The sequence below is a fragment of the Aythya ferina genome, assembly GCF_964211825.1.
Source record: "Aythya ferina genome assembly, chromosome: 7".
NCBI classification, from domain to species: domain Eukaryota; kingdom Metazoa; phylum Chordata; class Aves; order Anseriformes; family Anatidae; genus Aythya; species Aythya ferina.
The window spans coordinates 7,085,330-7,110,358 of record NC_140302.1 but is presented as its reverse complement, the minus strand read 5'-3'; the positions used below and the strand labels follow the sequence as shown (position 1 = coordinate 7,110,358).

At 41.2% G+C, this 25,029-nt stretch overlaps 1 protein-coding gene across 14 annotated transcripts in view; it reads right to left on the bottom strand.

Annotated features, from left to right (window-relative positions):
* Window positions 1-25,029, bottom strand: part of PCDH15 (protocadherin related 15) — an 883,259-nt gene that overhangs the window by 409,395 nt on the left and 448,835 nt on the right. The window contains exon 1 of one of the 14 annotated variants that reach the window (XM_084525141.1): window positions 14,107-14,324. The exons of the other annotated variants lie outside the window; for them this stretch is intronic. The gene's annotated coding sequence lies outside the window, so the exon portion shown is untranslated. Of the gene's footprint in view, window positions 1-14,106; window positions 14,325-25,029 lie in introns of those variants that run through there. 14 annotated transcript variants of the gene reach the window in all.

The following is a 25,029-nucleotide window of genomic DNA, read 5'->3' as shown; positions in this document are numbered from 1 at the left end:
AGATTAAGGGGCAGGTAGCATCAGCGATGCTGGTACTTGCTATACCCTTCTCATTCCCACTTCGGGAAGAGGCAGGGAGGGGATGACTAAACCCACACAAAAAATCTTAGGAGGGGAGGGCATGCAGAAGCAGAAACCACAAGGGACAGGAAACAATAAAGATAGCACTGACAAAAAGAAGCATGTCCAAATGAGCTTCTCACAGATTGCTGCTTAAATGTGATGTGTATAACAAGGATTTAACAATCTGCTCCTTTCATCATAAGTCACTCAGCAACGTCCATATGAAAGATTTAATCAGCGCATTCACATATATACAGAACATACTGGATTGAACGACACATATTACCTTAAAAATATGTATCAAAGTTTCTCAGATGCTACAGGGCATGAAAATGCAATGGAGGTATCTGAAAGCAGGAAGTGAGACTACAGAACACCTCATTTTTCTAGGCAGGAAAACAAAACCATATTTGAAAGGAATCATAAAACTGTAGGAACAAAATGATTTCTGATCTAATTTAAAGGATTATCTAAAAACTTAATAATCTCCGCTTGTAATTAGATAAATGGCATAATCAGATTGATTAAGCTTGTCATTTACAGTAGGAGTACACATTCCTCTTCTATATAAAAACAAAGAAACAAGAATGCTCAACTGAAATATTCTGAAATTGAGAAATACCAGCAGGTCAAAGCTGAACGACGAATGGGTACAGTGCTAACATATGGATACCATCAAAGTATTTTGGATTAGCCTGAAAAGCTGGTTTTGCACAGCACTGATTCATCTTTCTTAACTTTAAAAACAAACAAAGGAAGAAACAAAAAGCCCGTCCTTTTCCTGTCCCCATTTCTAGGTAGCTGTCTGCCTCTGCCATCCCAGAGAGGCACGTACAGCCCGGCTGGAAGCATGACTTGCCGCTACAGGTTGCTGCTTCAAGAAGATATTGCCATGCTGATCTCATTCATCAGTGTGCCTCGCTAATTTTGGTAAAGAGCAAGCAAGCAACTGTGGGAACAACAACAAATGAAGACCATCCATTTAGCTGTCACCTTGACCGATCTCAGTTTCCACTTAACTGTTACCACCTTGAGTATTCTCATCTTCCCCAGCCACTTCCCCAGAAATGCAAATGCCGGATCCCTTGAGCTGCCTCCAGGAGCCTGTCCATCCTCAGCAGCTTTGGAAGTGGTGAAAGAAGAAAAACAGCCAGCACATAGTGCCAGTTACAGATGCTGTTGTATACACAAATTATTATAAACCATCAGGAAAGTATGTGTTGTTTTCATCCGGTTATTCTCGCAATCTGTAATATACTACAATGACTTTCAGGCAGGGCAGTTCACAAATTTGGTGCAGATGTACCCTTCCATCTCTTCCAACCATTCCATTCACAGATGACCCTAGGCTGTTTCTTTAACCACCACTGAAAAGTCTCTAACAAAATCACCACGCAAACTTTGCAGATGTGTTTAAAGCATTATCCTTCTTGTTGAAAGTTCATACACACAGATCTAGCCCCAGAAATGATAGGTAACGAAGTGTTTCCACTTCTTTGGGAACAGTTTTGTGAGTATTTTGTTGCATCTCAAAAGCCTTAAAGAATAATTAAAAAACAAACACCATAATGCATTGAAAATGCTGAAGCTAAAAAAAATAATCATGAGTTTTATCAACACTACTCAGTTGGAATGAGACAAGACAGTGCATTAGGACACTGAAGACATTAACATAAGCCTAATGCCATTAATGACTAAGAAAACCTGGCTTTTCAAAGTGAAGGATTGCTACTTCTATTAATAGGCAAGAGGCTGCATAAAACTTTAGGATCAGCAACCTGTACTGACTCACTCCTCTGCAAATTTTTAATTTACTGACAAAGAAAACAATTGCACAGGACTCCATACAAAGTAAAAGACATTTCCACTCACATCTGCTCTGGATGAGCATGATTCTTCAGCTTACTTGCCTGTGTTAGCCGAAATGTCAATAGCTGCAATAATAAAAAGTTACTCTGGGAGCAATGCCTTATCTCTTGAGTACAGCAAGAGGAGTGATTCACAAGAGCGTAATAGCTTTGAAACAGTCACGAGGCCAGTCGCTTTATCCTAGACCTATCCCTTCAACAACAAGGACAAAAACTCCAAACCTCTTCCCCCTCCCCTTGCCAAACATTCTAAAATCATAAGTATAATATAGGCATTAAACAGTCTTAGAGTACATACCACAGAAAATTAGAGTACATACCACAGAAAAATAAATAGAGTTGAAGGTAAATGCTGTAAGGTTCCATTTGACTGGTTTTAAATCATCAACACTAAAGTATGCTAATAATTTATGTCAATGTAAGACATCAGAGCAAAATATTCTGCACCCTTTCTCTAAAAATACTTATGAAACATTATTATTATCCTTGCTATGAGAAGAAAACTGGGGTTTTGCTCATAAAATTCGTTGGCCTCCTAAAACATACTAAAGCAGCAGCTTTTCTACATTTATTTTATAAAATGCTGGTCACTGAATGTGACTGATTAACTGTGAACAGAAAATTTGTATTTAGTTCATTGCGGATAAGAAAAAAAAAAGACATGTTATGTGCTTTTCCTTTCCCATGATGTCATACTTACTTCTAGATATTCTCTAGTGCTCAAAACGCTACAAATCATTGTATTTTCTTTCAAGGAATTTTTATATATTTAACGATATTTCAGTGCTAATAATTGAGCAGATGAGGAATAATGTTTTTAAGAAATAGCTGGAACTGCTCCAAAATCCTCTTCTGGAGACCACTAGACATATGCTACTTCCTGTAACCTACACTTTGCAAGAACTAATTTTCCTGGAATTTCATACAGCTTATTATTACAAGTAGCATTCCAGACTCCTTTTACCCCAACTCTTATGAGAAAATATGTCCAAATTCTTCCTTGCAATTGTGATAGAAACCCAGTAGGGACAATAAAGTTCCTTCTCCACTCCCCACAACAAACATGCCAGTTCCAAAATTATTCAGAAGAGGGAAAGTAGAAGAAATGGACCAAGCACCAGCTGAAGAAATTGTTGGAAGGACCAAGTATAAGGCAGTGATTGCACAGCACTCCTCAGTCAAAAACCAACAATGGGCACATCACACTTTTCAACAGGGAGATGGGTACAACAATGAATGGTTTCTTCTCTAAGCAAACCCACACAGTTTGTGTAGCTCTGGGTTTTGGCCAGGTTATACATAAAGGAAAATGTATTTATGCTTATCCATGATTTTGAAAAGCCTTGCCATTTCTGAAATATTATGTCTCTGATATTTTAACTTTAATATTCTAAGTCTAATACCTAGAAGTCACTAGAGTACTCTTCAGTCAGCTGATCTGGGTCATAGCACAGACATAAAAAACCACCTCTTCCAGCCATGCACAAACAGGGGTACACACAGAAGCATGTATTATATGTTTGAGACAATAAACACTGAATTTCCTTTCCACTTCTCATATTAACACAGTCAGAGGATTCAAAGAAATGGCATTAGAAGGAGAATGTATTGCTCTATAACAAAGTGTGAACTCCATCACTTTCTTGTCATTTTCAAAGCAAATTATGGAACAAAATCATTCAAATTAAGGGCAATTACCATCCAGCTTCCAGCAGCTAAACAGAGCCAAATGCCAGGCAGCTCTCCTCACGACATTCCTGTGGAGGGATAAAATGCATTCATCTGGCCCAGCCTGCTTTTGGGTTTATTCACAAATTTTATTTCTTTCTCTCCCTCATTGTCCTCTGTATCCTCCTCCTCCATGATTCATCTTTGCATATTCTTCCCATTCCTACTGCCCTTCCCTTCTCTTCAAATCCTCACACAGCTCTCTTCAAGAAAATGAGAAAAAAATAAAGTATCAGATCCTTGTCTCAAGTTGCAGCTTCCTGACATGGGCTTGAGGTCCCAGCTAATAGAAACTAAGGACCTTCTTAAAAGCAACTACACTGAGTCCGAAGAAAACTGAAGATGCATGGCCAGTTCTAAAGACCTAAGTGATCTTCACCAATCCGCTATTTCGATATCCAGTCTGATCAAAACTATGAAAAACTACTGCGGTAAAATGTCATACCACCTGATGACCCTAGCCCCAGGGGGCACCGATGGGATTTCTGTGTCCATACTGCCCAAGGTGCTAATACAACGATGGCAACTTCCTGCACATCCCCTGCTGCAGAGCTAACCACAGTATCAGTGCATTCCACTATTCCAGGAAGAAAAGTATGAGAACACAATTGGGGAAAATTCTGATTAGTAACAGTGATTTTCTTATTACATGGAGAAGTAAGAGTCTACCAGGTTTTTGGCAGAACAGCATTGAATGTGGACGTCTTAACTAGCTGGTTCCACCCTGTAGTTCAGAAACTCCTCCTCCCATACAAATCAATATTTTCAAATAATGTTACTGGAGTTGGTGCTATAGTGCTTTGAAAACAGTGGATTTCTGCAGAATTCACATATTATACTGTTAGTAAAGACACTTTTTTTTTTTTTTTTTTTTTTTCAACTGAATTCAGAATACAAGGGTATTCTGAATAAATCTCAGAAATCTGGCTGTAAAGCACAGGGTACTAAATAAACCTTCCTTCCAAATATTAACATAAAGGGAAGCTTTTCTCAGACACATAATTTGCACTTCCATACGGATTCAGTGATCCAGAATCAGAAAAACGTCACTCAGTCACCTCTCTAAAATAACAGGAAAGCATTCATTAACTGGACTTACTATTAGCATGACACAGTTCATTAAGTATGCTACTGTCTTCATTGGTACAGGAAACTGTTTATAATTCTGCTGGACGTGTTCAAGCTTCCCTTTCACTAGGGCTGGAAATGAAAGAATCTTCCAGATAATGCAAGCCAAACATCTGGCACATTCAGAGAACACTTGCATGCTAATGATGGTGGGAGAAGTAATATCTCTCATCAGTTCATTTCATAACAATCATGTAGGTTGTGTGGTGAGATAGGAAGTACAGAAACTTTTTTCTTTTATTTTTCCACTCCCCATCGGGCACTCAGATTTGTCTCACTGTCTGTGCATATCTACTGGCACCCCAGATGTCTGTGAACTAGAAAGACTACATCAGCACTGCCACTACTTACTGATTTTACATTCCCGCAGGTCTGCTGAAGTTAAGTTCCATTTCTTAAGGGTTACAAGTAAATTTTTGCCCATGGAGTATGGCGTCAATCCAAGAGCCATTTTCAATTGCACAAAGCAAGAGTTCAGCACTTGCTTCTGCTACCAACACTGCTCGGGCTTTGCACACACGTGCACAGCTGTGGCATAGACTCCGGCACCACCTGCCCCTCTGAAAGCCCTCAGCACTCTCCACAGTGCAACTGGTAATGGTGTGAAAGCTGCTCAACTACCAGCACCTGGTAGGAGAGGTGTGACGGACCCTGGGGCAGGACCTGGAACTGTCCGAGGCAGCACCCCGAACACAGTACATCCCTGCTCCCTTCAGCAAGCTGGAGCTCCTCTTCAACCCTGCTTGAATAGCACGGGGCTGCTGCGCTCAGCCCCACAAGATAACTTCAGTCCCAGCTGAAAAGGAGAAATTGCAGATCAAGAGGGTGCAGATGGAGGCTGATGACACAGCTGGGAAGTACTGCCCATCAGGACAGGACCTGGCGGGGTTCACCTGACTGTGAGGATGCCCTGCTACAGCCTCAGTACTGCCTTCTTGCATTTAGGCTTGTGGCAATTGCTGCTGGGAGTTCTGACCTCTTGCAGCACGAGATGACCCAGGCCAGCCTCTAGCTCCTCTGGTGGCCCGGACACAGGCCTCGCAGTGTCTGTGGCAACTGCCCAAGGTGCAGGTTGCAGAGCAATCTGCAGCAAGTCTCAGACCCTGCTGTGCCTGCCTCACCCGAGGGTGTTCACACAACAGCAAAACCAGCAAGGTTCAGGTTAATATAATGCTTCTCTCTGGCTTTATTTAGCAGAGGGCCTAAAAATCACTTGCCAATGAATGGTTTCATGTCATGCAGAGGGGGCAAAGCTGGCTTTAGCTGTAGGTAGAGGTATCTGAGCAGTGACACCGCTGCACTATACACCACATGGCAGTGTTTTTGCACTGAGCTAAGTCAACGTGAGCAGGTAAAAATAAAGGAGTTATGCCAGAATACCAGCTACAGGTCCACGTGCAGGATGGTTCGTGTTGTGTTCTCAAGTCTCTGATGTTGATCCAAGGCCAAAACAGCACTAGGCCTTGGATCAATCAATCATCTTTCCTCTGGAGAGCTCTGTAAACACTAGTGCCAGCCTTGAGCTATGTCTAGTGTGCAACTCATCAGCTGAAACAAGTGTAGTAATAACCATGGTCTACCACGGCTCATAAATTGCTATGTGTACTCCACTTTCCAGCTGATGCTGGGAAATCTGGGAGAGTCCAAGCTATTACATTTTAAATCACAGGGCCATAATTTCTTATCCCGCTCCCTGCTTCTATGGGAAGTGTTGCCTGTGGTGTGTTCAACATTCAGCTAAGGCAGAACCATACCGGAACAAAGACCAGGAGGCAAGGTTAAGAGAGAAGCGCATTTTCTCGTCTTGTTTGCAAGTATGCTTGGGACAAGTGAGTACAGTAGATCTCTGGCTGCATCTCAAGCAGTATGTGTAGCATGAAGATTCATTTATGGAGGCAAAACCAAATCTCACCCCAGGCTCTTTAAAAAGCAAATTGGACACTGCACGGGTCTGATGTGGTCACAACAGTACAAATTAAACAAGCATCCAAGGGTACAGAAGCAGACTGAGGCATTTGCGTCTCACTTCCACCGAGACACACAGGCCACTTTGAATCAAGACAGCCCAAAGTCCGTTGTATCTGAAAAACAGAGGGCTGTCAATCCAACCGTACCAATTCATCCTTGCACCCCCTCACGCATAGGTTTGGTGTGAAGTACACTGCACAGAGCACCTCACCTGTCCAGCACACAATGCTCACCACCTGGACAAGTAGCAGCTCTTATGTTTTGTTCAGGACAGATAAATCTTTCACAGCCATGCACAGATGGCCAGGCAAGGATGAATCAATTCAACATGGCATGGGATGTCTGCTAGCTGTACTCCAGACCCACCTTACGAAGAGTCGACACTACCACAACTAATAGCTTGGTGGCCACTTCACCTTGTATTTGGTTCTTCAGTGCAGAAACAGAGAGATGATTTTGTCTGGTGTGTTTCCTGTGAGGATGACTTCAGCCAGACTGTAATTTGCCCGGTTTTGTGACTGTAGACCGGAAATGATAAGCTATCCAACATGCTGGTTACTCTGAAAGAGCAGCCCTGAACATTTTTTTAATCTATTTACTAATAATCTGGGCTAAGCTGGTGTGGTGAGCTTATCAGTCAGCAGTGATTTCAAAGTGATTTCACTACGTTCTCTGATCAGGATGCTCCAAAGCATGCAGAAAACTGAACGTAAGACACAGAAGCAGTGGTGAATACAGAGTTATTCTCAATACACAATATTACTAAAGCAACAGCTGCTTGGTAGGCAGGGAGACTGAGCAGGGAACTTCTAAAACTGAGTCACCAAAGGATAAAGTGTGCTGGAAAGTCATTACGAAACTGTTAAAGGGAGGATACAGTGTGAAAGTACATCACGGAATTAAAATCAAGTGTCACTTATTTATGAACCAAGTATGTAAATTTATGGACCAAGAACAGCCCTGTATCCCATCATCAGCTTCTGACCTATTGTGTCAAACAGCAGCTGTTTTGCTTGGCTGTTCCTGCTCTGTGAGTGCTGTGATTATGACCGTATTCAAGGTGGGACTTCTCCAATTTTTTACCATCTGCTAACTTGTAATCAAAGCCTGCTTTCCCAGGACCAGCAGTGTAACAGGTCCAGAATGCATTGTCACAGCTCAAAAACATGGGAGCACTTTGCAATGACATTAGAAGAGCAGTAAAAACAGCAACAATCCTCCCTGTTCCAAGCTCTTCTACCACAAGCCCAACGAAATCCAACAGCTGGGACTGTCAGGTGTGCACAGCTTACAGACTGTGTCTAGACCAGGAACTTTCACTTCAGCTACCTAAATCCTCCTTCTGAAATCTAGAAGTATCCTGACCGGCAGATGCAAATTGTAACAGAACTAAATTCTGAAAATGAATCATCGAAAATCAGATCTCCAAATCATCATGTACAATTTGTCACAATCCTGGTCTACTCCTTCCTCACTCATTTGGTCTAATACAGTGTAATCGCTTAAAAAAATGGAAAAATAATCTCATAATTTTATCTGTGTTGGTATGCTGGGATGGAGAAGAGTACTACCAAGCAATAGTAGTTTTGTGGAAATGCAAAAGGAGTCTTTCTATCTCAAATGTCACATGGAAAGTAGATTGAACTTACAGAATCACCTAGGTTGGAAGAGACCTCCAAGATCATCGAGTCCAACCTCTGACCTAACACTAACCAGTCCCCTACTAAACCAGATCACTAAGCTCTACCTCTAAACATTTTTTCAAGACCTCCAGGGATGGTGACTCCACCACTTCCCTGGGCAGCCCATTCCAATGCCTCACGACCCTTTCGGTAAAGAAGTTCTTCCTAACATCCAACCTAAATCTCTATTGGCGCAACTTTAGCCCATTCCCCCTCATGCTGTCACCAGGCACGTGGGAGAACAGACCAACCCCCACCTTGCTACAGCCTCCTTTAAGGTACTTATAAAGAGCGATAAGGTCACCCCTGAGCCTCCTCTTCTCCAGGCTGAACAAATCCAGCTCCCTCAGCCGCTCCTCGTAGGACTTGTTCTCCAGACCCCTAACCAGCTTTTTCGCCCTTTTCTAGACTCTTTCAAGCACCTTGATGTCCTTCTTGTAGCGACAGACCCAAAACTGAACTAAGTACTTGAGGTGCGGCCTCACCAGAGCTGAGTACAGGGGGACGATCACTTCCCTAGCCCTGCTGGCCACACTGCTTCTTATACAAGCCAGGATGCTGCTGGCCTTTCACTTAAAAGAGGAATTTCACTTTAAAAAAAAAAAAAAAAAGGTTTAAGATATTAAACTGCTATAAAAGTTCAGGAGACATTAAGTGCTTTTTAATAGAGCTTACAATTCTTTCTGTATTTTGTGATACTAAGGTTTTCTTCCTGAAAGCTCAGAATTCGTTCTAGCTTTTTGCACTGAAACCTTGCAGATACTTCTCTGTCAAACTAACAGTTAATGTCTACTCTGCATGAATTTGATGGCAATTTAGCTGATGGTCCACTCAGGTCTACTCAGCTAAGTGGAACTTGAAGTGGGGCACCACCACCACAAGGATTGGAGTGCAGACATACAGACTGCACTGAATGGCGGGAGATTGTATAGTAGCTAACATGTACATATGCATGTTATATATGCATATATATATATATATATATATGGAGAGAATATACACTCAGGTACAAGCACAACAATAGCATGGTTCTGAAACTGTGCAATCTGCAAGGACTAAAGCAGGATCTGAAGCTTAGAAATACTGTCTTCGGTGGCCTTCAGACCCAACTGTGAATTATTTCAAACAACAAACTCCAGGCTCAATTACACTTGCAAAACAGAGGAAGCCCTGGTGCAACCACCTAACTTGATCTTATTATTTCTCCAGACATGAGCACAGTGGATATTCTCTAAAGACTTTCCAATTTGCGAAAGTGATACAAAGCCAGAAGTACCCCATATGGCAAACTTCAATATTAGTTTTGGTCACAGTCACTCTGGAAAGAGACGATCCAGTCAAATTGCACTTGACTGCAGTAATACCATAAACCTTGAAGCACCATGTAGATCGCTGTGGCATTCTTAGAGAAGTAGGGACTATCAGAAAGTGTGCCACCACTGGAGATTTCAATTTTCCAGATACAAAGAGCAAAGAATACTGACAGCAGTGTAATTTGTGTGCTCTCACATGCAATTGATTCAGTGGATAACCTTTATATCTGTAAGAAATAAGGTTAATTCATACTCGATTTTCAGAAAATTCACTCACAGCAAAGTAAACTGGATTTGAATGGTAATAAGCTGATTAAATAAAAGAGAAGAACAAAAGAAAACAGATTTGTAATTAAGGGTTATCAGCATTTGTTTTGAAAAAAATAAAAAAGAAAGAAATTAAGAGACCTAACTTGAAAAATCAACTGAATTGAGGAGCTCAGCTGTCAGAATATGAAGAATATGTCCAAATACAATGTGTTCCTGCTTTTGATAGCTTTATAAAATTTCTTCAGTGTTACAGGTATGGAAAGATCAGGAAAATAACACCTTAGGCTCTCATGCAGGACATTTTTGACCTTATTGTTAGTAAGGGTTTTAATTAATATTTTTACTATGGCATGAGAGGAAGGAGATAAACAGTGAAAGAGAAAAAAAGCAAGATACACAAGGGTAAAAAAGAGGAAGTCATCACAAAGTGGAATTAAAAACTTAAGGAGCCATTGAAGAGTTGAACCCCAGGTTTAGAAATAAATGGCACTCAAAATTGAACACTGCTAAGACATTTCTTTTAACTGGGATACTGCATACAATTAAAGAGTAGGAAATAAATTATTCATGTTTTAAGTAAAAGAAGAATTTTCTACAACCCTTTAAAACTTATTTCAGTGGCACAGAGACCAAGTATTCTTCCCTTCGAATCTCCTTCCAGAGACTTGAAAGCATTGCAAAATGTGACCAAATTTAATAGGGGTTTAACAAAAGGTAGCTTGTGACAGACTAACCTAAGAGATTACTTCATCAGATAACATTCTCCAATTGCTGTAGATCTCATTAATTGGGATTTTAGCAGAGCATTCAGCAGTGTCACATGGGAAACTGTTAGCTAAGCTGCAACCAGAACAGCAATTTTGAGATGGGCGAGCATCTGGCTCAAGGGGACACAACAGCAGAAGTCCCTAAAACTTAAGTGATTATTAGAGAGTCTTAAGAATCACTCTTGGAACTGATCTTATTAAACATTTCCCCTAATACCTCTGTCGCTAGCATTAGGAATAGGCTGATAACACACAATACAACAGGGATAAAGATATTGGAAGAGAGGACATGGGTATTACACAGAAATAACTAGAAGCTCTGAAGAAATGAAGCAGTGACAGGACAAAGGTCAGTAAAGCACAGCACACGTACCCAAGGGCTACAAGAGGTTTCCTGGTATGCTGTGTGCTTCCCGGTGAAAACTGCAAAGGAGGACAACTAGCAAGTTATAGTTAATTGCAACATCATTATAATGAATAATAAACATGATCTAGGTGTAAAAAAGCAAATGTGACCTTTGGATCCAGAATGTATTTCCAACATAAACGAGAAAGCAATGGTATCACAGAACAAAACACCAGTGATATGTCCGCATGAATGTAATACACAATTTTCTTCATTACATAGAAGAAAGCAGAGTTCGAGATGAAAGACATCCTCAAAAAGACAGCCAAGACACCGGCAAAAAAAAGATTTTTGGCACAACAAATGGTCAAGACTGTGTTTGCCCTGGAAATGAGGAGAAGGGTCTGAGTGCTAGGAGCTCCAGTGTTCCAAGGGAGCACCAGGGACAGAAGAATGAAAAACCAGCCATCCCCTTGTTATTAAGAGGGGGCTTAATATGTATTCCAGTGATGGTATGATGCTGTGGCTGCAGTAGCAAGAACCACAGCTGAAGACATGGATGGCCCTTTCCATTCTTAAGCTCCTATTACATATTTGAAATAATGAACTTGCATCCAATTTGTAGCCAAAACTGGTCATCACATCTCAGCCTTTAAAGTTTAATATCACTACTGAACTACAAAATGTCCTTCACGAGCCCACTCTTCATGAAAATTTGTTCTTCTCTCTTTTTTTTTTTTTTCCCTGAAGATACTTCTTGCAGATAATAGACTTCCATAGAAGCAAAAGTTACAAAGCATCTTAAAAAGCAGAAATTAAGTTCAACACTGGACATCTCAAACCAAAGGCTGCAGCACACAAGGAGTTAATTCTCACTTAATACCTTTAACCCTTAAAACAATTTAGCTACAGAGTAAGTAAAGACCAGCTTCCAGCCTGGCCACTTCATCTTATTTTTAAGCCTAACAGATGTAATGGGTTTTGTCTTGTTATTTACAAGTATTCAAGAGCAAGTGTTTCTTTAGCATAAAGACCTGCCTGCTATTCCCAACACAAAGATGTTTTCAGACAATCTCGCACACCAGTAAACCAGTGAACTCATACACACACAAAAAAAATAATAATAATAATAAAATAAAAACAAAGAAAAACAGAACAAAAATGCCTTTAACAGCCCTCCCCACCTTTCCAAAGAACATTAAAACCTTTGCACCACAATTTTACAGGCGACTGCCTTTCTGGCAAAGCTATTACACCTGAGCAAATATGACACAAAGTGACAATACAATTATTCCACCAATGATTTAGCACAAGCAGGTAACTATAAAGCCCCAAACTTCTTTACAGTCTGTGTATTCACTGCCCAAGTGTAAGGTGTGAAACACAGCAGCTGGGGCTAACTTTCTTGTCTCAGCAGCTCATTACAACAGCTGAGAGAGGAGCACTTCATCCTTAAGCAGAGCAGCACTCTCATTAAATTGCACTCTTATTTCATAGGGTTGTAACTGCAAAGCTATGTGGATTATGTTCCTGCAACCTGAGTACTAACACCATAGACAAAATGCATCAAATAACCCCTTGCTAGCCTAAGCCCCCCCAGGACAAGAATACCTAAAGCGATAGCTACATTCAGGTAAGAGTAACTGGGAATTCATATACACAGTCTCAAACTCCCTAAAGCAAGGCTCAGTCCTGTAAAAGCCCTCAGTGCATTAATATTAATATCATTAATTATTTACTCTATCCCCTATACTATTAGCTTACCAGCTCCACCAATTAGAGGACTTTATAAGAAGAAATGAAATGTGGACCCAGAGTTAACCTTACACAGTAACATGCTATCCTCTTGTAACAACAGAGCACTTCAAATAAAGGCTTTCTTCTTGTGTATGAAATATGTGCATGCACATATGCATTCATATCCATTTTGTCCTCAAGTGACATCAGAAGTATAATAAAGTTGTTTAAATTATCCATATTAAATGGGATGCAGTAATCATTAGAAATCACCTTTTTTTTATTAAAAAAAAATAATAAAGCAAATCCTTCAATTGATAGCACTATTGGAATGAGCACTGTGCAAGGAAAATGCAGAAATACAAGAATAATAATTAGCAAAATAATACCAAGCAGTCAACGTAAGTAACACACCAGGAGTCAGGAAAAGAATTGCTATGCAGCAAGAAAAGTTAAATATGAAAGGTACTCAAGTTATAACTGATTAATGTCGTTGTAAAAGATACACAAGGAAGGCTAACTCTGGTATAAGAAAGAGGAGCTGGAGGGGAGAAAGTGTAATGGACAGTACCAGCAGCATTGTTACTGTTTGACCAAGTTTAGAGGCATATCAACAAACTAGCCATGTACAAGGCTGGGAGTTTACTAAGCCTTAACTCTAAAAACTGCAAAATTTTGCCAAAATGCTACTTGGTATGCTAGGCTGTTAGACAAGAGGTTCCCTGAAAATAAATTCCTCAGAGGACAAAAAGAAGAGTTGTGCAAGCTATACGTTGCAGCAAGCGTTCAACACCAGCACAAATAATTGAAAAACAAATGTTGAAACCTTTTCTATTTCACTGCAGGGAACCACGCTGATGTGAGAGAGAGACTGAAGTTTCACAGAGGACATTCTGCCTAAACCAAAAAGGCTGCTTTTGGCACTGATTCTGGCACTACAATAAAATGAGGAGTTCATGGTGACAGGTTTCCTGAAAACGTTGATTTGGGGTAAATTTGCTACGGACAGCTCCAAAGGAAAGGCAAACCAGGGAAAAATGCAGTTTTCCTGACTTGGTGGTACAAAGTTTGCCTGGCTGGGCTATGCAGCAAGTTTCCCTGCCCAGTCTATATGCAGGCACCCTGCAAACAACCTTCCCTCACTGCTCCCTGCCCCCAAAACAAAACCCGAGACAGCACGGAGCGACGCCGATCCCTGCTCAACACACGCCAAAGGAACAGCAAGGAGAAAAATACCTCTGCATGTCAGACCAAGGGGCACACCGCTGCTGCTCCACATCCCCGTATCCGTCCCAGGCTCTCGGACAGCAGCTGTAGGGGATGTGCCTGCCCCTCTGCCTGCTGTTCTGCTCTGTGCTTGTCCTGCGGGGAGTGGGGCTGGGGGCTCCTGGGGATGCTGCAGCCCCCAAGGCCGGATCCGGATCCCTGCGAAGAGCGGTGCCAGGTACTTTCTGCTCCACGTTCAAGCTGCCTGTGCTGGCGGCGCTCTGCCGGCGCTTTCTCTCAGCACAGCAGCGTACGCTTGTTTATGATATCAGCTGACGGGAGAGGAGTAATCTCCTTAAAGCCCTTCTCAGCACAGCGGTGCTGCTCGTTGAGTCCACAGCACCTGAAATAAGGGTGCTCGATGCGAGACGGGAGCATTGCCTGAAAAATCTCTCAGACTTTTAAGTTATCTTTATTGTATTTAAAAAGCATTCACTGAAACTCCCATTTCCAAAAAGCCTGTGCAGAATCACAATGTGAATGATGTGAGACTGCACAGGAATCTCATCAAGTTTATTAAAAGTTGAATGATTAATAAGAACAGGTGGGATTTCACACTGAGCACCACCCTCTCCAGAGCTTTTATCTGTAGCAGGTCAGTATCAGTAGCAGTAAGCCCTGCCTAAGTTCGGGTTTAGCTTTAAACATCTATCCTTCAGCCTGAGCAAGGGAGGTGTAATTAGCGACCCTGCTGTGAGATGGAGAAAAACCTGCAATGACAGCAGGATGGGCACCACGGAAATGGGACCTGTCTGGGAATGAAAGCTAGTGGCTGTCCTCTCAGAGGTTTTCAGGGCCAAATTGAATTAACTTTAGAGGTCCTGGAATCATTTCCTACTCTAACACTGTCCCTATTATGAACATGTACCATTTATTTATTTTTTTTTAATATGAAAAAAATCCTATAGCACTTTGGTTATTTGAAAGCCTATGCTGGGACTGAAATCATTCATCAGCTCTTTTTTAAAAAATATACAGAACCCTCTTGCACAACTGCCTAAAAATTTGCTTCTTATACACAAAAACAGCTCATATTATTACTCAGTAAGACTTAAGTGATTTTAATTTCCCTCCAAAGAAACCCACAAAACTTTATAAATGAGACAAATTAGGAAAAAAAAAAAAAAAAAACACAACTATTTTCTTTGTCCTATAAGACCAAGATTATCATTAATATCTGTGCACTGAAAAGTTCTAAAATTTTAAGATATACATAAATAAAAAACAGAATTGAGAAATATTTTTAAAATATGGGGCAGTTACTCTTTTCCTGTAAGGGTGTGTGCATTTACGTTGCTCTGCTACCTATTTGCTTTCCTTTTCCCATGAGGCACACCTGTCTGTAGTACAAGCCACAAGCACCTCATTCTCCAAGCATGAAGCACAGGTCCTGTTTAAGAGCACAAGGTCTTTGGGCCAGGTTTCTGCTTTCCTATCATCATAAGAATTCCTACAAGTGGAAAGGATGATCCAGGAGAAACTGCCGCAGAGAAAGAGAAAAGACTTCCTGCTTCAGCATGGACATATACATTAAACATTTAATATGCTACAATAATATTATTGTTGTTAGTTTCATATTTTCTTGGAACATGATCAGAAGGAACTAATTCACCTTACGGTCTGAAATACTTGAGAGCATTACATAAGCAAAATATTTTGGAAGTGTGAAAATCAGGCATAAATAATGATGGTTGGCTTATTAAAAGGTACTCATTAATTTCTTTACCTTCTGAGGGGATCCTAGACATCACCAATGACACTGGTGTTCAAATATTCTAAAGAGGCCCAAGGTCATCATTTCACAGAGGATATTCCCTGCAATAAACTGATGAGAATGGCCAGTACCTTCTTGAAATGTATTTACACAGCTGAAGTCCAGCATGGAGAAGATAAAAGCACATTATTGCAGACCCAGGAGGGTAGTTTTTGCACTCAGGGACAGGCTGCCCGTGAAATAAAGTCTGCTTTGCTAAAAAGGAGGAGCTCTAGCCCCATTGAAGAGCTGTGTTTGTTCCTCACCAACCTTCTTCCCACCTATGGCTTCCAAGAGGGCGTACCTGTACACCCAACTCATTGCTGGCCCAGACAGACAGACAAACTTTCTGACCTGCTGCAATGCTACTGCACAGCTCTGAATCTGCCTGGTTACACACAGGTACAGCAAGGTCTTCCATCAGTCTTTTAAAATATATACTCGTATAAAGTTACTTTCCATCTTCCAGCTATTTTAAACACCTCGTATGACACAAAGATCATTGGAAATAATGGAGTGAGTCCTCCCAAATCACAGTTCTGGGCGTATGAAGGAGAGGCAAGTGATTGGGATCAGTCAGCCTGGATTTACCAAAGCTCAGTCATGCCTGACTGACCTGACTGCCTTCTGTGATAAAATGTCTGGCTTTGCGGATGAGGGGACAGCAGCTATCATTTCCCTTGACTTTCACAAAGTTTTCAGCGCTGTCTTCCACCACACTTCTGCCCGAGTCAGGATGGCACGGTCTGAACGGGTGGACAACTGAAAAAATGGATGGCTTAAACAACTGGGTGAATGGTGGGGCTCCAACCTGGCAGGAGAGACAACGGGCCTCGGCTGAGACCAGCCAGGTTTGGACAAGGCTTATGGACTGTTTTCTCCTCACAAGCCCAGGAGGGTTGTGCAGCAGGCTGCCAGCAAGGCCATGCAGCTCCTGTTCTCTGAGGGCCTTGGGCCTGGCTGGACAAAGCCCCAGGCAACCGGTTCTGAGCATGAGGATAGGCCGGAGACCCCTGGAAACCCCTCCCAACGTAAAATTTCTGTCATTCTTGGTATTATCTAGAAGTTACATGCTTGCACAAACAGGCAGCGGTTTCTTTCATTACTTGGCAGCTGCTAAATACAGTTGGGAGCTACTAATCTGGAAAGATAGAAGTGTTGGTAGATCAAGTCCTAAAGTTACCAACATAGATATTTCCAGCTAAAAGCAAGGCCACAGCCACACAGAGCACTTTAAAATATTAATGGATTTAAGATTTTGAGTAGATTAGCTGAGGCAGAGGGAACCATTTACAGCCTTCAACTGTATAGATGTCCACAGGTCTTGGAAGACAGCAGTACAGGGAAGGTGTTGTAATTACACCAGGCAAAATATAGAATCATTTTGGCTATAACCTGCTGCAATATCTCTACTATCTTCCCAAGAAGAGGAAAGTTTGCAGTTCTGGAATGCAGAAAATGCTGCTGGACACTCAGTAACTGATTTGGGGGAGGGAAGGGCAATGAAAAATTGTTCCTGGCTTCATTCTTCTATTTTCTATTTAGTTGGTTTGGCCCCTGGTAAAATATTTGCCTATGTTATAAATCCCTGAAAACAGGAGTTTATAATAAAATGCTGACAGACTCTTAACTACAGTAATTCAGTAGCAGGACCATTATAATGTGCCAGCAGGCATTCAGACAAGTCCATCCTTATTTGTGACCAGCTCCGGGAGAAGAGGTTTTAAGGAATGGGTGGTGAGAAAACTGAGCACCATTTGCACAGCCGCACCTCACAAAAGCACTGACTGATTCTGTTCCTGCCTTTTTCAGTACTTTTGTCACCAAGAGGCAAGGTGTAAAGGAACACAATCACAGCGTACGGGAAGGCTGGAGCATGTTCTGCAGAGACCTGTAATCTGCCCATCTGTTCACAGGGAGGGATTACACCAAATCCCACTGAGCTTTCATATTCACAAATCCAGGACGAGCAGTAATTGGTTTACTAAAGTTTGTTAGTCATAATTTCATCACAAAATCCTCTCAAGGCAAGTTCATTTACAGTATTAATTTTTCTCCCTTTTCAACGGCTCATTTGTTCCATAGCACTATAAATATTATGTGAATGAAAATCACGGGAAATGGCTATTCTGCACTTCAGTGCTTTATTATAAGATATGCTTCACAAAAAAAAAAAAATAAATCATGAAGCTAACTGTATCAGCATTTACATAGCTCCTTTCAGAAAGCATATCTAGGACTCTTTCTAGAGCACCAAATTACCAACCTGCGGCAGAACTGACTATATGCAAACAATCCGATATATTCCATATGCAGCTGTGAAGACTGCCATAAACATTTATATTCATGCTGGTTCATCTGTGCTCGGATTAACTGAGTGAGAAAAGCTGGCCAAGGACACCTATTTAAAGACCCAGCAGGTTTAAGTAGATGGAACCAGCGCGGTAACTTCTCATCTAAAGTACAGTGCGGCTAATGACTGCACAACCTGCAATGCCTTCTGCAAAGGCAACATCCTGCACACATGGCGTGTCACAGAAGTTGTGCTTGATGTGCAAGGAGCCTTTTTGGTGCAGGTCCTCAGCACAATTTCACAAAGCTATCAGGACTCTGCTAAAACACGTCGGAGCTGTGCACAGGCAGGGTACGCATGCTTGCGGCCCGGCAGGGACAAGGCCCTGCTGTGAACTGCTGCGGCAGAGCCAAGGAGGAGTCCCATGTGTGACATGGCAGCACCTGAAGGGAAACAAGATTTCAGGGAAATACATGGGATTTGCAATGCTTAAAGCAACAGTGCAGACTTGAAAACCTCCTTGTGTGCTTGGTAGCTGGTGAAAGAGCACAGGTGATACTGCACTTTGATCTTAAAATCACCCCGCTGTCTGGAGCTCCATCTCGGTGCAGACCGAGAATTTAGTCCCACCAAGGCTGACAAACTCAATGCTTTCCGGCTTAAGCCAAGTGAAATCCAGACAATGAGGCCCTGGAGGTATCGGTTTCCTTACAAATCACCTCCCACGGCCTTCACAAGGTGGCAGTTACGGCTTTCTAGAAACACCCTGAGCCAGAACGGAGAGGCCTTTCATTCTCCTCATAGGAAATGAGACCCAACACTACCTCCAGGGCCAGAAGAAAACAAGAATGTACCACTCCTGTTTTGCAGGAAAATGCTTTAAGCACCAAGATATTTGCAATTCTTGTAGACATCCCTCACCTCTGCTGCTGAATCTCTGCCAGCAAAGCAGGTTTTACCAGGCTGCAGAGACAGATTAAGAGAGAACTCCTCGGTCTCCTGGTGATCAGGCTGTTTAATGTAAAACACAGACAAAGTCCTGGGACCGAAACTCCTTCTGCTGGCATAGTTCACACAGAAAATATGAGCTCTGCTAAATGCTTGGAAGAAAGAGGATAAAAATCTATTCCCAAAGCAGCAACCCAGTGGTGGGCTCAAGAAGGTTTTCTTAAAATTCACATCATATTCCAAACAGGCAGAAGAACGTAGACAATAACACAAAAACACACACACACGTACATAAATGCACACCTATAAAAACAACTATGGGTATATATATTTATATATATATAAATTGCCTAGTAAATGCACACATTTTAGGTGTAAGAGTTTTGCACCCCTTTTGTCCCCTTTAAGCCTACCCAAGTTCAGAGCACCAAGGAATGCCAAGCACTGAAAGCACAAGAGAGCCAAACTGCTGAAGTCGTAGTTGAACCATAACTGGGAATTATGTTTATAATTCTCCCTCTTCTTTCTCTCCAAATGGCTGTGTAAGTTGTGCCCAAAGAGCTCTCCTTGGTAACACAGCAGCGACAATCCACTGCAACATCTAAATGCCATGGTCTTGCCCTAGAAGCCTCTGGAGTTCTGATGGCTCCGCACTTCTATTACTTTGTCAACAAGAAGGCAAAAAATATCAGGTGCTAGGGCAGTATTGTTCTGTAAACACCAAAGCATAAAATCAACAGCTTCACAAACACACGCTGCTGCTACCACAATGATTAGGATGTGAGCAGCTAACCACAGATAAGGACTGGTTTACTGCTGTCCTGCTCAAACCCCACTTGTTTGGGGTTGCATTCTGCTTCCTTCTTGCCAGGGCAGCAGCAGGCAGCAGAGGAAACACGATTTGCCCATCCTTGAGTAAAAGGACAGACAACTGCATGAAAATGAAACGCTCTTTATAGAAAAGCATTATCTTATATTCAAACACCAATTTTTGTGAAAGATCCTACATCTTCTCGGCTAGTAATTTTAGAAAAGCCATAATCTTTCTGGGATATTTCCCTAATAGCACCAGCAATAATCCAAAAATTGAAGTAGGACTTCACGCACATTTGTTTCTCTATTTGGTATCCTCTCCCATACTCTGCTCACTGTTTCCAACTGCCACGCTCACTGCATTCAATTGGTTGTCTGCTTTTCACTACCTGAAAATTTATTCTTTGAGTAGTTATTCTTAATACATCACTCATGCAACTAAGTTATTTCAAAAGGTGAAAGGGTCTCTTTGGAGAGATTGCTTTATTGTCATGCTTCAACATCAGAATGCAACACAGCGCATTATACAGTACAGTATTATACAGTAAAATACTCAGTAAATTTACTTTTACTAAACTGCTACAAAAAAAAATTAATTACTATTTTCCAAGCTCAACACAAACAAAGCCCTGATCAGTAATTGCTATCCACTGAAGACTAAAACCACAACTGTACTTTTTGGTATCCAACCTGGGTTAACTTTTCCCGAGGAAACAACAGCAACCTCAGTTCGGGCATTGATGTGTCTGGTGGGATCCTCATAGGAATTCCACTTCAAGCAAGAACCACTTTGTTTTGGCAGTCCAATATAGATGCACGTTAACGGAGGTCTGCAAGTCAACTGCTTGCCGGCTCTTTGTCAGGCAAGGCTAATCCCCACAGATTAGAGAAGGAAATCCTCATATTCCCCTGGGTCCTAAACCCCTGACATTACAGAAAAGAGTTTTGGTTCCTCTTAAATAATCTTCTGAGAGAAAAAACAGAGTTGTCCGTTCATTATTACAACCTGCACCACAAATACCAGAGGAGGTGACCTAAGGCCACCAATCTCTGTGCATTAATTCCCAGACCACCAACTACAAACACTTTGATTAATGCAAGGACCACATGGTTCCTTGTCCATAAGGAACCTGCAAACTCAGCACTGATTCCTATTTTCCTGGTGTCACTATGCAACTGCTCTGCAATGAATGCTGAGCACTGGAGCTCCTAGTACTGGTTCTGAAACTCTGAGGCAGAAGATCTAGATAACTCTTTGTTCTGGACCACAAAACGAAGATCTTCCCTAAGGAGAGTAGTATTTGCAATCAGATTCCTGTAATGGACTATTCCCAAAGTCTGCGGGCACTGCTTGGCAGGGGTATCCAACCCCACGCTTGAACAGAACCCTTTACATTCTCCATAGCTTCTCTGCTGCAATTTTTCCTTTTCACCCAGTCCCTTTCTCCCTCTGAACACGCAGAAGTATTAAATTCCCACTGTGAGCTTCCAACAGAAAGATGCCACAAAAAAGTGCCCCTCTGGCTACCCCAGGTACACACACCCAAACTACAAACAGCCCATCAAACACAGCCAGAAAAGAATTACCTACCCACTTTGCTCCAAACCTCTTTTTCACAGCTGTGGATCAAAACTGAGTTTCAGGGCATTTTTAGCAACCTTTCCAGAGGCACAGACTGTGGCGTAACTCTAAGAGGCTGCTGGTTTGTTTCCACCATTGAGTCACTGTGTGTTGATTCACTTTTCTTTTCTCAGAGTAAGCACACATATTAAAGACGGGGTCTGAAAATACAGCCAGGAGTTAAATTTTCAGCTGGACTTCTACAACTCTGAATATATGTTAGTGTTATTCTTGAAGGATTAAAAACGAAAACAGAAGAGGAGACTTTGCCAGCAATCCGACACAACTGAAGAATTGCCACTTTTTGCCACAATGTGGGACACACAGTAAGTGAGCAGAGAGCAAGTAATAAGCTTCCTAGTGCCAATGAGCTTATTGTGCACGTGGCTAGAGCGGATTGACTTGAGCTAGGATGAGCAGAAAGGATGCTGGCATTCTGGCTCATCCACATTGCCCATGGCAAATCACAGAGCACTCAATTCCCATTTTTTCCCAATTCTTTTATAATGTTGGCAGTATGTGCTTCTTAAAATACTCTGCAGAGCTGACGTTTATTTGCTGTTGAAAACTCTTGATTGTTTGGATACATTTTGTGCAGTAGAAAAAAATATGCAAGTGTCTATAAAATACTTCTCTTCACATTTCTTACCCAGTTGAGGAAGGAAGACTGTAAGTACTAGCTGCCTTAAACTTCACCTCTTGAAATCATTTCTATGTTAATGCATTATTATGTGATAGACTCTGAGCAAGGGTCAAGTAGCTCTCCAAAGAAGGAACATTGTGCAATATTGTGAAAGTTAATGGGAACATCTTTAAATTATATTGAAAAGAACAAAGAGTGGATTAAGAACACCTTTAGGTATTCCCCAAATTCATTTTATGTTCATTCAGGTCTTACAGGAAGTAAGATAAAAGATTTCAAATGGCATTGAGATTTTTTTTTTTTATGTGTTATACAGAAAAGACAGAGGTAATTCCCACTCTGGTTTAAAATCTTTCCTACATAACGCTCTCAGTCCCTTTTCATCTCCATGTGTTGCTCTCTGTCGCATTCCTAATTTCTATGCTGAAGTACTCCAGAGCTGAATGGACCAGCCCAGAGAAAAGTGCAGCAGTAAACGCTGTCAGAAAAACTGTTTAGAAACCTCCTTGCTAGGTCCTCTGAGATGAGACAACGCAAGGAACGACGCCCTACCACCAGCAGAAGTTTTCATCATCCATGTGCCCATACTCTTGCTGTCTCATGGCACTGTATGGGAAGACACTCTACAAATATACTTGCAGAACCACTGTGCTGTCCTCTTCAAATCTCTCCTTCACACTCTTGCTATAATTGCCAAATGTGAGTGGATAGGCAAAGAACACAGTTTTCTAACACATTTTTGTCATATTTATATTTTCTAATGAGCATATAAGTCAAAACATGGTCCAGATCTTGACAAGGTCTATTCTTTCTCCCTTCTAAATGCTAATTATGTTCACTTAATTTGTCTTAATCAAGAAAGCTCCCTTGGTTTAAGCCTAATCCTTTCACATTCTCACAGAAAAAAAAAATATATATATATGAAAATGAGGAGAGGACCACAATGAAAGAAAAACAACCCAGCAGTGAACAATCTTGGGTGCATACATTACTACCTTGTGCTGTCCTGACTCCTTGCTGTCTAAGACCTGATTTGCCACTTGAAAAGCACAAATAAAGGAGCCACTTGGATGCTGGACACCAGCTTCAAGCACAGAGCTGACTCCTGATGTCCCTTGTTTCACCTCTGTTCTTTCCAAATAAAAAGTAATAACAGAGAGTATAAGGAACAAACCATGAATAGGCCAAGCCCTGAGCACAACTTGACTCAATGTGGAAAGCAGCCTGCAGAAACCTGGAGTTTGATGTGCTAGGGGATATATCCAGGAAGATGCAGGTGTTGGGAAGCTTATGGTCCCTAGTACTTCCCACAGAACCAGTCTAAGCGTATGTCCCACATAAAGTTAGTCAAAATCTTGGAACTGAGGGAGCCAAGGGAACAATGGTAATCATTTTAATGCCCTCAATATGCAGTTCAAAACAGAGGAATTTATCTAAATAATGTACTTGCTAGGCTTGGTTTTATCTATAATGTCCATGGCATCGGCAGGTCAACATGAAACATGAAATAGCAAAATCAGCTCAGCTACAACAGAATACAGACGGTCCCGCAAATTTCTCTGCTGCTCTGCTCATCTATTACATGTTGCATCTAATAGCAGATGAAGAATAATGACAAATCATATTTAATAAATTCAAAATGTGAAACAATTGAACTAATTTGCATTCTTGCTGATAATTATAACTGATCTTCAATATCAGATTGTTACCAATCTTCATCTAATGAGACAGCAGCTTATTGATGAAGAAAAATTGAGATTTTGTTTGCATTGTACCAAATTATAATTACCTAGAAATAAATACTCTATTGTCATACATTCAGAAGCAAACTTAATTTCAATGCAAAGTAAGCATCTTAGAACCCCATTTCTCACCCTTTTGGCTAAAGTGTTGCATCTGCCTTTTTGACTCACAGAGGAACATGCAACTGTCAAACAGAAGCACCAGCACCTGAGTGAATTTTCTCGTTTGAGATCATCCTGTGATCTATACCTGATTATTATACTTAAGACAAGAGCACTTCATTTTATGATCGATACAAGCTGGACATCCAATGTGTGCATTCAGTATAAGTAAATGTTAACATTTTTAAATCATAATAATATCAGGAAGTTAAGATGCTGCTGAGAATAAATCAATACAAACGAGCAGTGATACCTATGTAAAGCATGAACATACATCTGTTCATGATAGGAGCCCTCATTTCTAAATACTCACACACTTTTTCTATGGGAGAATTTTTCATTTATTTAAGAACAATAAAAAACCTATCACAGCTGTGAGAGGTGATATATGAGTCTTTCCTTGCAAAAAGCAACACGTTAGAGTTCAGCTGGTTTTGCCTAGGGACATTTAGTTATATGGGAGAGATGAACTATTTTTGTAATCCAGAAAAAAAAAAAAAAAAAGCACCAGTCTCTCCACCCAAATTTACTTTTAGGCTAGGATTAGTAATGAAAAATCTCAATCAGTAAGTGAATTTAAGGGTTGCAAGCACTGAGGTAGTACACTGTGCTGAAGACCTGCTTATAATTTTGACTATGGCAGAACTGTATTACGTTGTGTCATTTTGAGCTAATACCTGATGATGACAATCACTTTTTTTCTCTGAAGTGCCATGCTCCCATTGAAGAATGGGACGTGACACGAGCAGGATTTTTTCTCCCAATAATTCACTATGGGGATTATTACCCTTGCAGCAGTGGAACCCACAAGAGCACTTTAAACAGAACCCTTCCTTCTTACACATCCGAGTATATCTGTGACACCTGCTGTCAGTCTAGGTTGCTAACTTTTTGTTGACACAAAAAAGAAGCGTTTTC